This window comes from Anoplophora glabripennis, unplaced genomic scaffold, assembly GCF_000390285.2.
Source record: "Anoplophora glabripennis isolate ALB-LARVAE unplaced genomic scaffold, Agla_2.0 scaffold201, whole genome shotgun sequence".
Taxonomy (NCBI): Eukaryota; Metazoa; Arthropoda; class Insecta; order Coleoptera; family Cerambycidae; genus Anoplophora; species Anoplophora glabripennis.
Genome location: NW_019416321.1, coordinates 76,759 through 90,552, shown reverse-complemented (window position 1 = coordinate 90,552; position 13,794 = coordinate 76,759). Strand labels below are relative to the sequence as shown.

The window sequence follows — 13,794 nt, the reverse complement described above, 5'->3', positions numbered from 1 at the left end:
AAGTTGGCAGTCCCAACAGTGGTCAGTGGAAGTAGTTAGTCGAAGTTAAATTTAAAAACACAAAACACTGTATTTAATTAGCAATGGCTTATATATATATATGCGAATTGTTGTGCAATTGGGGACTGTTACTGCCTCTTAATCTGCGTACAACCACAGAAAATAAAAAAATACGCAATTGTGTCAAATATTTTCAAGGAATATTAATTAATCATAAAGTCACGCAGTATGGCTGATGCAAAAAGTTATATGTGCGTTAAAAACAAGCATCCTCCAATTTACAAACAATATCCTTTAAACATTTTCTGAGCTGATTTTTGGAAAGCTATAATATTTGATAAAAACAACATTGAAATATAAATTTCATATGACCTGTCCAAAACGTATAAGTAGTGACTTTGTAATATTTTTTAATAACAGTGGTATCACTAAATAAAAAAGTGATCTGTAATGTGTTATCATAATCATAATAAATTTTGCACTTAAGTAGGTACTTAAGATTTTGGGAAAGAAATAAAAACTCGTAATGCAAATTTGACGTTTTATTTCTGGTTGACGTAAAAATTTCAATAAAGATATTAGGTACCTATTTTCTCGGCTTCCGCCGCTCTATTGACCTGAAAAAAATTCAAATGAAAGTACATTAAATTTGTAATTTCGATACTTTTATGATATTTCTCGTATTTCTCGAGGAGATACTCAAAAAATAATTGAGATATGGTCGAAAAAATTCAAAGCTGTACACAGGATCGTTATTGAAACATTGCGTATGCAACTGGATTATAAGCAAGCAACTTAATAAAAAGAACCTTTTTAGTGGTTAAGGAGGCCAGCGTTGCTATTTAAAGTACATCAATTTTTCGGATTGTTATGCCGTGGCCTATGGACCTGGTCACCGCCATTTACGAACTTGTAATGCACTTCAACTAAGAATTTTTGACTTACATTTGTTGTTCTCAGACCAGCTTCTATGGAATCCAACCCACTATTAAAATCCGTAGACCCAACCTGATATTGAGTTCAGTTCTTTTGGTTGGCTCCAAGATCAATATGGTTCTTTAGGGCATTCTTAGTGACCTGTGTAACTGGGCGCATCCAATATTTCTAAACGTTTCGCCGTTCTGCAAACTCGGCATCTTCAGTGACAAACGATCAGCAGCGGCCTTAGGACCAATGAAAATAACTGAAATCGGAATCAAGGTGGGCCTGAGATTTTTTAATTCTAACTAGCTATGACCAGGTGCATAGGTCATGACCTATGTATCCATGGGATAATAATTAGAAAAAACGTTTTACAAAAATCTAAAATTTTCTCAAATAGAAAAGTTACCTAATTGACCCAAAAATGAAATATACCCCGTATCACTTTATAAAGTCAATAGGCTCAATACCTATGGCTTTGAGTGATCAATTTTTTTCTAAAATCGAGCCAGTGGTAACTACAATTGTCTAATTTCTCGGGAGATACGAGAAATATTCCAAAATTATGAAAATTGATAAAGTTAATATATTTAAAATAATTAGGTACCTACTAAGAGTAAGTATGGATAAGGAAGTGGTATCTATCTATTTAATTAACAATTAATTATTAAAGTTTGACAAGCAAAAAAAATGTTTTAAACGGGTGGCGCGCTAATTCATGACGTCATTTAGTGCGATCGACAATCGAGAAGATGAATGACAGTGTTAAAATGCCCCGAAGGCGTAAGCATAGTAAATAACAAGAGTCGAAAGACACTTTGCTTCGAGGCTACCCGCATATGCGTTTCTTTAGATTACGTTTCGCCTCGTCGGCATGTACAGGTTCGGAAAGTACCGATGGTCCATCTGCCGTTACGTGAGAGCGATAAAGTAAGACATAGAAATCCATGCGATAGAGAAGTATGGCTACAATGAAGGCGTCTCATAGTCACCGCCCGTTTCGCCCTTCCCCAAATAAGATCCACTTCTTATTTGTGGCAGGGCGAAATGGGCGGTGACTATTAGACGCCTTCATTATAGCCATGTTTCTCTATCGCACGGATTTCTATGACTTACTTTATCGCTCTCACGTAACGGCAGATGGACCATGGGTACTTTCCGACCCTGTATATTGTAGACTAGACGGCAGACGGCCGAGAAGCAGGGTGTGTTCTCGGGCGCACTAAATGACGTCACAATGCGTCCAAACTCATATGACAAAATTTAAATTTTTGCATAGGTAATCTTAAACATCTACTTATAATTAATTTGTAGCATAAATATTTTTTGCGGCTATTAGTTGTTATCGGTTATAACCTAAAAATTTATGCAATTCTAAAAGAAATTCTTGACGCTTCAAGGGACTTATCGCTCTGTTCTTCAAAAAACTGAATTTCAAAGTTTCTTCTGAAGCAAAGAGCGCTATGTCTCGAAACGTCAAGAAACCTAAACAGACAACAGACAACCCAAAAATTATGTCAAACTTTTAAAATTCAGTTTTCTTTAATACATTGAACATGTATTCAATTTTTGATTTTTAGTCATTCTAGTTACGTCCAAGTAAAAATATGTTATACAATTTCTTGAGACAAATGTACAGGGTGATTCATTAGCAATGGGAAAGTCGAAAGCTGAAGATACTACACGTGAAATTGTGACCATTGGCGCAAACATGCCTTATCCGAAAATTGATAGTTTCGGAAATACAGGGTGTGAAAAGTTAAAATTTTAAATCGTTTTTTTGCGATTATTCTGAAAATATGTAGGTTAGGAACTTGAAAATTTGTGAGACTATATTTTTTTAGGCGACGAATAAGATGCGTGTTGTAATTTCAGCATTGCTTATAGAGGGCGCCACTTACGACCAATTTTACCGAAAATTTAGTTAATAACTTTTTACCCTGTATATTTAACATGAAACTTGATTCAAAACTTGAAAGAGTTGTCATTTTTCCATTAATTATGTACGCTTGTTTCGTTTAGGTATCTCGATCCGTTTTCGAGAAAATTCGATTTAACGAACACTATGTTTTGATAATATGAGAAATTAAAAGCGAAACAAACCAAGTGTTTCTTCGTGTTGTTACAACAATTAACAATAAAACAAATGAAATTCGTAATAATGATTTAAAGTCAGTGTTCGAAGAATCCACCGTTGACACTGATACACTTTACACAACGTTTTCTGAGAGATCTTCGAGTTTGGAACAACATATTGGGATTGCGTCTGACTTCGTTGGCAGCGATTTGTATTCTTTGACACAACTCTTCGCATGAGCCAATAGATTATTCGTAAACTATATCTTTCATTCGAGACCAAATAGAAAAATCAAGAGGATTGAAGTCCGGACTTCTGAATGGCCAATCAAAAATGCTTACATGGCCAATCCAGCGATTTGGAAAAACTGCATCTAAATATGCACGCACTGGCCAAGAAAAATGCGGTGGAGCTCCATCGTGCATGAACCACATGTCTTTTCTTAAACATAGCCTTCAAGCCGTGAAAGCATTTTTACTTGGCCACCCAGAAGTCCGGACTTCAATCCTCTTCATTTTTCTATTTGGAAGAATCTATTGGTTCCTGCGAAGAGTTGTGGCAAAGAATACAAATCGCTGCCAACGAAATCAAACGCAATCCCAATATGTTGTTTCAAACTCGAAGATCTCTCAGAAAACGTTGTGTAAAGTGTGTAAATATCAACGGTGGATTCTTCAAACACTGACTAAATCATTATTACAAATTTCATTTGTTTTATTGTTAATTGTTGTAATAACACGAAGAAACACTTGGTTTGTTTCGCTTTTCACTTCTCGTATTATCAAAATATAGTCTTCGTTAAATCGATTTTTCTCGAAAACGGATCGAGATACCGAAATGAAACAAGAATACACAGTTAATGGAAAAATGATTGCTCTTTCAGGTTTTGAATCAAGTTTCGTGTTAGATACAGGGTAAAAAGTTATTAACTAAATTTTCGGTAAAACTGGTTGCAAGTGACGCCCTCTATGAGCAGTGCTGAAATTACAACATGCATCTTATTCGTTGCCTAAAAAAATATAGTCTCACAAATTTTCAAGTTCCTAACCTAGATATTTTCAGAATAATTGTAAAAAAACGATTTAAAATTTTAACATTCAACACCCTGTATTTCCGAAACTATAAACTTTTGGATAAGGCATGTTTACACCAATAGTCACCATTTCACGTGTAGTATCTTCAGCATTCGATTTTCCCATTGTTAATGAATCAACCTGTATATCAGCAAAAAGAACTGCGTTGATCGATATCTAGGAAAACACTGCTCCAAAAAATTTGAAAATTTGGCAACATTGTAATGCACCTAAGGCGAAAAAAACAGCAGATTGAAATTACCAGGCATTTTTATTTAAATTTCATCAAAAACTATTCAGACACAACAATAATTTGACAACTAACTTGACAAATGTCAAATGTTTAATTGTTTTGTAGTGTTTCTGGTCATGGCCAATTTGACAACAGGTCTGATACTAGAAAAAATGTCTAAAAAATATAAAATTGCAAATATCTCTAAATGATGCTTGAAAGGAAATTTCAATCTGCATACGACAGAGAAAAAAATGGAGTGTGTTCCATTTAAGTTAACAAAGTTATGGCTGTTTGAAGTTATCAAAATGTAACAGCAAAATGAAGATAATTAAAAAAATTGTTTTATTTTTGTTAATTTCAGCGCCCTGTATCTCATAAACGGTGGCTTTTTGCGCCTATGTTCATAGAACAAAGTGATGTTAATTTTTGCTGTTTAGTACTTTCCCAAAGTTTGTCTATTAAAATCTGAACCACCCTGTGGTGTCCCATTTAAAATAACGAAGTTGATGCCGACTTCCGGTATAATCGGAAGTGCTGGAGAGTTCTAAATATTTTAGTTGTGTTTGTCTCAGGGACACTGCCGTGTTGCCAAAATTTCAAATTTTTCGGAAAAATTCTTTCATAGATATAGATCGACGCAGTTCCCAGTGGGACACCCTGTATATTTACATTTTAGCCTGTACGTGGTAGCTGCCTAAAGTGGCAACCGCCACAGCCACCAAGAAGAGTACTCTGAGGAAATTCATTTTCGGATATTGGTAGGTACTACTTGAAAAACACAGCCTGAAAGAAAAAAATATATTTAATTCTAGTAACAAACGGTAAAATAGTATTTTTATTGGAAATTAGAGCCAAGCTTAATTCGATTAAAAGTGTGGCTGCAATTATAGCCTAATCTACAGAGCTTTCAGAAATGTTTACAAGGCACGTGACCGGCAAGCTTAGGCAACCCAATATTGCGCGAAAAATTTCTAAATCTTGACGTTACCAATGTTAATGATTCGTTTACAATAAACAGTAACAAACTGTTACGCCTACGACCGAGGTTATGCGAGCGCTAATTGATTGAATAGAATTTCGTGAAAAGTTACACTAATCGCAGTCGGTGAAACAGAATATTGTGTTTTAATGTAATCTTAATCTTATTGTCTTAATAATTTTTAATTTCACCGAAATTTAATTGCCAACATGAAAGAAATAAAATTACTTCAAATAAAATTACAGGTCACGTGGCTTGTAATCATTTATGAGGGCACTGTAGTACCCACTTCTAATGTACACAGTGCAGATAGATATTTTTGTAGGTGTAAAGAGACGTGATTTATAAAGGTATTTTATTTTTTGTATCTACTTTTAAAAAAATATATTTCAAAAATTTTTCTAGCATCGAAAATATTTGAAACTTTTTTGAACACATGTACAGGATATAATTATTAAAAAAAACTTTTACCTATTGTCTGATAATGTTCACAGTTGAACTCGCTTGTACGACTGTTTTAAAAGGGTTGCAGCAGGTATTTATACAAAATGTAGACCTTGATATAAACATACACATAATTAAAATAGTAATTAAAAATATTTTCATATCATCAAGTTATCGTAGAATATAGATAATCTTTTAATTGTTAATAATTAAAAGAAAATTAGTTATTACTAACTGATAAGTATAGAAATGTTTCTATTTATGTGGAACATTATTGTTGAAACGATGTTATCATGATAAAAAAATGTCACTCTAATACTTAGTGTAAAACACAAACACAAATTTAAAAATTTTAAAATATCTATGACCCTATTAAAAACCATTATTTTAATTATACCTAATACCACTAAGTAGTTTCAAGATACCGTAGAATTATTTTCACAGATTATATCCTGAGACCTCCGAATTTGCTACTAAAACTTGTGTTAATAGATTTTTTACAAAATTATTAATGCAAAAAAAAACATTGTCTATAAAGGAAATCTTCATATGGTTCATATTAATTCCCAAATGAGAAATATTTAGGTATACTGTTTATTTTTAATTTTATTGTTATAACTAAATATGTGTACAGGGTGTAACCTAAGTACGTTCAAATATTTATATGAGGTATTCCTGAGTTAATTCTAAGAAAAAAAGTTTATATAAACCTTTGTCCGGAAAAGCTCTTCGTTTCTGAGATACCTACAGGGTGTTGAAATTAAAATTTTATTTTCGATTTTCTTAAATAACTTTTACGAAAGATACATATTTTGCACAAAATTTGGTAGTCGGGAGTTTTTTGAGGTGAGAAATCTTAATTTGGTATTAATTTTTGTCTTAGAGAGCACTACGTACGCTATCATTATTAATTTTAATTTGCCATAATTTTTTTGACAGAAGACTTCTGCGATTTTTTATGAATAAACCATATTCCTACACCTTTTTTAAGCAAAAAAGGTACACTGTCTTAAAGACGCTAGAAGCCACCATTTTCGAGAAATTTGCAAATTTCTTCAAAGATCCAATTTACTGAGTCTCTTAGACGTTAAATGAAGTTGTTGAAAACTTTATGTTCCTGGTATTTTCGAACTGGTACGGGATTCTTTGGTGAGGAGGACAGAAGGTTGTATTAATGTCGGGGTTAGTCACTTTCAGCAGCTGTTGTAATAATCATTTTGTTTAATTTTAATTTCAACACCCTGCATCTCAGAAACGAAGCATTTGCGGACAACGGTTTATATAAACTTTTTTCGTAGAATTAACTCAGAAACACTTGACTTCAATATTTTAACGTACTTAGGTTACACCCTGCATGTTTTAAGAACTAATAAAAAAATTGCATTTTTCTATTTTTTACAACGTTAGATATCTGGATAGAAGTTTGTACTCGTATACTACTACTTGCTGAAGTTGAGGTTAAGTTGGTGTTTTCTGTTTTTGTTGTAAAACTATTAATATTCTATTGAATGGTTCTTATTTTTCAATAATATTAGATTTTTTGTCTGAATATGGCACAGTTTAAAGGAAGTTGCGTTAGAATGTTCTGTAATTTTTATAAGTTCTTGTTCTTCAACGACGCCGACGTGTTGCAAAACATTGCTTGTAGCTGTTGCATTATTAGAATACCATTATACCAAACTCCGAAGCTGTTCTTTTCTTCAAAATTGGTAGGACATTTGTAGTTAGTTGTTGTGTTTTCTGTTCTCATAAAATAATTTTTTCAATAAAATCTTACAGGATATATATCTTCAATTTATTTTGCTTAAGCCATTTAATTTTTTCACATATTCTTGATTAATTTTCGAAAAAAATGTGCTTTGTTCAATTCTACCTAAAAGAATAAGAATTTGTAAATATTACGAGGAAAGTAATCAAGAAGCACATATTTTGTTGCTTCTCCGATTATGTTCGTTAAGTTTGGTAAAATTTTGACTTTTCTTTAGTTGATTTGGGTCATTTTGAAATAATTTTCATTTTGCATCGCCTGCATTTACTGTTTATTGGAAAATGATTCTAACGGTACCGGCTTGCTCATAATGTTCTATATCGTCAATGAGTCAATTTGACCAGCTTCAATATCTCCGGAGTTACATTTAAAAAATAATAGAATAAAAATACCACTATAAGTTCGATTCACAACAACCACGGCACTAATTCCCAATTATTACGTAAGTTAATGTAGTTGTGAAATAGGTATTGTACACCGTAAAAACAGTTTCACTCAAATTCACTCAATTTTACTCAATAATGTATCAATTTCTGTCCACACCTGATTGAGTGAAATTTTCACTCTATTACTATGAGTACAACTAAAATTTTATGAGTGAAATTATTGCAACAGAAGTGAGTGACTGTTGACTCTATTTTGAGTATGTAAAACCAATTAGGAGTTGACTTTTTCTCTACAAGTATTTACAAATACAAAAATTACTAATGATTATTTAAGTTTCAAGTCAAATCATCGCATAATCATTAAAGAAGATGTAATAAAATGTTAGAACAGAATTATTTTCTTCTAAAGATCAAAATTTTCAAAAATGAAACAGTATTCTTAAAATGTATATTGGCTATATCTAATCAATTTCCAGAAAGATCTCTTGGTAAAATCTTTTGAAAATAAAAATAATTTTCAAAGATAACAGCAAAATATTGTACTACTATAATAAAGAATACCCTCTATTCAAGGTATATGGGTGTCCCATTTTAAAAAATACACGTGAATATCTCTTAAGTTAAGGGCTTAATGAAAAAATTTTTCAAATGAAAGTTATAGTGTTTTGAGAGGGACATCTAATGGTGACCTTGACCATCACCTTCAAGGTTATTTCAAGGTCAAGTTGATTTTTTGAATTGGAAACACATATTTTTTACACCAGAAATGAACAGAGAAGAAAATTTTACATCCAACTATGACCTTGACCATGACCTTCAAGGTCATTTTAGGTTTTGTTGCAAAATTTTACTTTTGAGACCAGAAATGAGAAGAGCGGGCCATTTCACGTCCATCTATGACATTGACTTTGACCTTCACCGTAATTTCAAAGTCAAGTTAATTTTTCAAATAGAAACCGGTATCTTTCAGACCAAAATAGAAAGTGCGGAGAATTTTGCTTCCGGATAAAACCTTGATCATGACCTTAAGTTTCAAAAGTCATTTGAAGGTCACTAGTATTTTGCAGGCAAAACTTTAATCTTGTTCATATTTTTCTTTTTGATATGTGGGGCTCGCCATAATTTTCCAGAATACCCATTAACCCTTTACGGCATGCATTTTTTATTCAAATGTTTTTGAACTCAGACTAGCTCAGAATTTAGTAATAGTTAAATCCGATACGGCGGATCCAATATGTAAAATACTTGGCTCGACTTGAGTTTTAACGTAGGTTGAAGCATTTGCAAAGTGTTAATCCATATGAATATTATAAATGTTTACCAAAAATTGGTCGGCCATATTAGATTTGAATATTTTCAAATTCTGACTTCATATTTGCGATCAGCGCCCTCGAAAACCCCCGAGTACACTATTCGGCAAGACGGAAATGAATTTTGCAACAAAAAACTAAAATGACCATCAAATGCCCTTGAAGGTCATGATCAAGGTCATAGTCGGATGTAAAATTTTCTGCTCTTCATTTCTGGTGCCAAAAATATGTTTCCATTTGAAAAAATTAACTTGACCTTAAAATGACCTTGAAGGTCATGGTCCTACTACAAACCCTACAACTTTTATTTGAAAAATGTTTTCAATAAGCCCTTAACTTAAGAGATATTCACGTGTATTTTTTGAAATGGGACACCCGGTATATGAATAATGAACAAGAATTGATATTAGCTGTAATCCTAAGAGAATTTTTCAAACCAATATATTACGGATAATTTTATCAAAAATTCGAGCTGAAAATGAGATGCAACATTCTATAGACTGCCTTTATAGTAGATCTTGCAAATGAAATAAACGTTATCTTTGTGAAACTTCAGGATCTTTAAATGTTAAATACGGAGAACATCGGGAATATACTGAAAAGGGAGGATTTGAAAATCGAAGATACTGTAATAAATAATAATATAATGGATAATAAGTTAACTAAAATTGAAAGAGGAATCTAATTCGGTATCAATAAGAATAATTGGGTCCTCGTTTATTTTACTAAATGTTAAAGTAAAATTTATTGTGTAATCGAGAGGAAATATCTTTTTTCTCAGTGTGAGATATTTCTGGTTGGGCAAAATTAAATTTTTAAAATGACTATTAAAAACATTACTTTATAATGTGGCAGAAATACCCAATTAAATGAAAACGATAATCTAAAAGACTTTGATCCCACTGTTTCTGTATTTTTGGACGTATGCACCTTACATTTCAGCAGACAGTCATAGCGCAAGAGCAACGATCGCTTTAAGGGGAATAAAACGGCCTCCCGGCTTATTAAAATGGTACCATAATTCGAAAACACAGCCTCTCGGTAAGGCAACACGAACAAATTTCCATGTTAATGAGCGCCGGACGTCTCTCGAATGTTGGCACAGTAATTACGGCATAAATATGCGTCTCTTCGATTGTATAAAGTTTAAATTTTAATTTAGTCGGCTTTCTTTGTGCCCGCTTGAAATATGCCTCTCTACTAAGAGCTAGTTATACTGAATATTGTTGAGCGGGGCATTAAGACCCGTATGTCTCGGCCTGTATCTTAGTGCAACCAGCCAACTGGGTTTTATTTGGATTTAGAGGGCCCCGGTAGGATTCCAGCTCTATCTGGTCCTCTCTTCCCATTACTGTGTTATTGTATTCGCTGCCAATAAATAATATTCTTTATATGACTGGGGATGCGGAGTTCTGAGGAATACCCGACCCTCTGCCTCCGCTTTAAATCTACATTTTTCGGCTTTCAATTATCCGGGGATTTAAGGATTTCTAATTAAGTCCATCTGTTTCTTAATTGTGTTGTTCGGTCGTTTTTTTCTGCGTGTATTTTCGAATAATTCATTTTAAGTTGTAATGGATTTCGGCTAGCGTCGTAAACGTCCCAGGTGGGTATCAGCAACGAAAATAAAAGCAAAACATCTTTATAATTTATTCTTTACCTACAAAATAAAGTTGTATTCAAAGAATCCACAAGGTTCAATCCCATTCGACTCATTCTTTTTATTCATGTAGGTTTGTTGTTAATCTGATTATATTGAAGGAAAGTACTATTCTGCAGACTAGGTTTATTTGTCAACCAAATCCACCATATATATACCGGTTGTGTGGAACAATCGATGGATGATCTAGCTATTTTTGGTTTGTCAACTGCACATATCAAGTATGTATGTAAATGCTACATTGACGAATGCTACAGATTTATTATGGCCGCTGACAATATAGTTCAAATAGTAGATAGGCTTAACTTATGGTGAAGGCCGAGGCTATAAGATCTACGTAGGTCCTCTTTCTAAATAAAAAAAAATAAAAAAAAAACGATATTAAATTTGAAAACCTAAACAGGATTTAGTTTGATACTTAAAAAAAAACAGATTAAATTTCAAAACCTAACCAGGTTTTTCTTTCATTCTAAAAAAAAGCTACAACTTATCTATATAGAATTTGAAAACCTATACACTTTTTAGTTTAATTCTAAAAAAAAAAAAAGTTTGCCAGATCTTGCCGAGGCCCCCCGATCTCGTGAGTCCCCGTAGAACCGTACCAGGGCCTGCTCTAGAGGAATGTCATAAATTATTTCAGAAGAGGTGGTTCAATTTCAAATTATATAAATTATAACGTAACATTTACAGGAAATATAATGAATAATCTGGAAAAAATATTTTATTTTATTTTGCCCTCTAATTCATTCGCTTAATAAGATAATTTGGTTTCACTATTTTTGAGATACAAAAGTTAACTTTGTCCCTACATTGTTCTTTCATATATCTAGTATAGTAAAATTAAGAAGAACAGTTTTAAATGTCATAGTAGATCGTTGGTTTCTTAAATTTCTTCTTAAATAAGCGACGGATTTGTCCTTTTTTTCCGTCGCTCAGCATATCATGGAATGGTAGTATTTAGTTTTTATTTAATCATATAAGAAACTAATGCAGCGTTTATAAGAAAGGGAGTACAACAGCATCTCGATAAAACAGTGGAATATAGACAAAATCGCGATTGTAATCAGTAAATTGTCTGATCTATAGTAACCGAATTTTATTAAATTATATTTAGAAGCAAATGAGTCACAGTGCAAAGAAGTAATACTAGTTTTTTCGTTATATTTTAGGAGTTAATTGGAATGTCTGAGATATACAGGGTGGTCCAGTTTCCGATGCGGAAACTTCAGGGAGCGATAGAGATTCAAAGAATAATATGACTTTGATATATAAACTATATCCGAAAAATGCTTCGTTAAGAGTGTTCAAGATTGGTTTAAAAAAATCAAATTTATTAATTGTTGTCAAACAGCTAAAGATACATATTTCAATGAAATTTTGAAGACGTTAACTACCATCGAGGCACGTTTTACAATGAAAAACATTATTTTTAGGTTTGTCAGTGGCGTCCGTACTAGCAGTTACTGGATATTTCTAAAGAAAAAAATAGTACGCCACTGCTTTGACATAAAATAAATATCAGTTTTGGATTCTTCATTCAATTTGGAACAAAAATGCTCTTTCGATTTTTCTGTACGACTCGGCGTTTTCAAAGTGATCTTTGAAAAACAATTGAGCAAGTACAACAAAATAACAAATTTATCTGTCAAATTAATTAGTAATTGTGTCACACTTAGTTGGCCCTCTAGTAATTTGATTTGTGTTATCCTGAAAAATGCTTTTTAGTAACGAAGTACAGCCCGTTCAGGATTTACATCCTGGGGATGCTGAAAAGCGAATGAGGTTTTGCCAGTGGCTTTTAAACTCGACGGAAGAGACTCCTGACTTTTTACACAAAATTCTGTAGACGGATGAATCCTAATTCAGTAAACGTGGAATAACGAATTACCACAATATCCACGTTTGGGCACACGAAAATCCTCGAGAAATTCGGCCACAATCATTTCAAAATGAATTTTCGTAAATGTTTGGTTCAGAGTTTGTGATGAATTTCTTACTAATAACCTGCAAGACTACATCGAGGATATACCGGTTAACTTAAGACATGAAAGTTGAATACAACTGGATGTAGCCCCTCCGCAGTTTGGAATAGCTGTGAGAGAATGGCTAAATACTAATATTCGCAACGTTGGATTGGCTGACTAGGGAGGATTGACATGAATCATGACGTGGTTAATGGTATTGGACCAGTGGCCTGGCCATCCAGGTCACCGGATCTTAATCCACTGGATTTTTACGTTTGGGGAAATGTAAAAGACAAAGTTTACGCTATTCCAGTGTTAACAAGAGATGATTTACTTTTAAGGATTCAGCAAGCCTGCAATGATATGAGGCGAAATCCAAATGATGTAGCTGCTGCAATAAATTCATTAGTTACACGATGTCGAAAGTGTATTGAGGTGGGTGGACTACATTTCGAGCAATTTCTTTAACTTACATTTTTATTTTATTTTGTTGTTGTTTTTGTACACCACTAATTAAATCTGTTGTTTTTCCTGTTACATTAACATAAAAAATTAAATTAAATTTACATTGTATATGTTAAAAGGATTTTTTATTTTTTTTACTCAAAAATGAGTCGTACAGAAAAATCGAAAGGGAGCTTTTTTCTTCCAAATTGAATGAAGATTCCAAAACTGATTATTTTATATAAAATCAGTGACGTATCAATTTTTTCTATAGAAATATCCATTAACGTGCTAGTACGGACGCCACTGGTAAAACTAAAGATAATGTTTTTCATTGCAAAACGTGCTCTCTCGGTGGTAGTTACGTCTGCAAAATTTCATTGAAATACCTTTAGCCGTTTGACAACAATTAACAAATTTGATTTTTTTAAATCAATTTCTAACGCTCTGTATTTCCTTAACGAAGCATTTTTCGAATATAGTTTATATATCAAACTTATATTATTTTCTGAATCTCTAACGGTCCCTAAAGT

At 32.8% G+C, this 13,794-nt stretch overlaps 1 long non-coding RNA gene across 1 annotated transcript; it reads right to left on the bottom strand.

The window, feature by feature from the left end:
• Positions 1-527: 527 nt before the first annotated feature.
• On the bottom strand, positions 528-5,810 carry LOC108908077. The gene is made up of 3 exons (XR_001964350.1): positions 5,757-5,810; positions 4,976-5,089; positions 528-617 (listed from the first exon to the last, which is right to left on the bottom strand). It is a non-coding gene; the product is annotated as an uncharacterized LOC108908077 (long non-coding RNA).
• Positions 5,811-13,794: the final 7,984 nt, after the last annotated feature.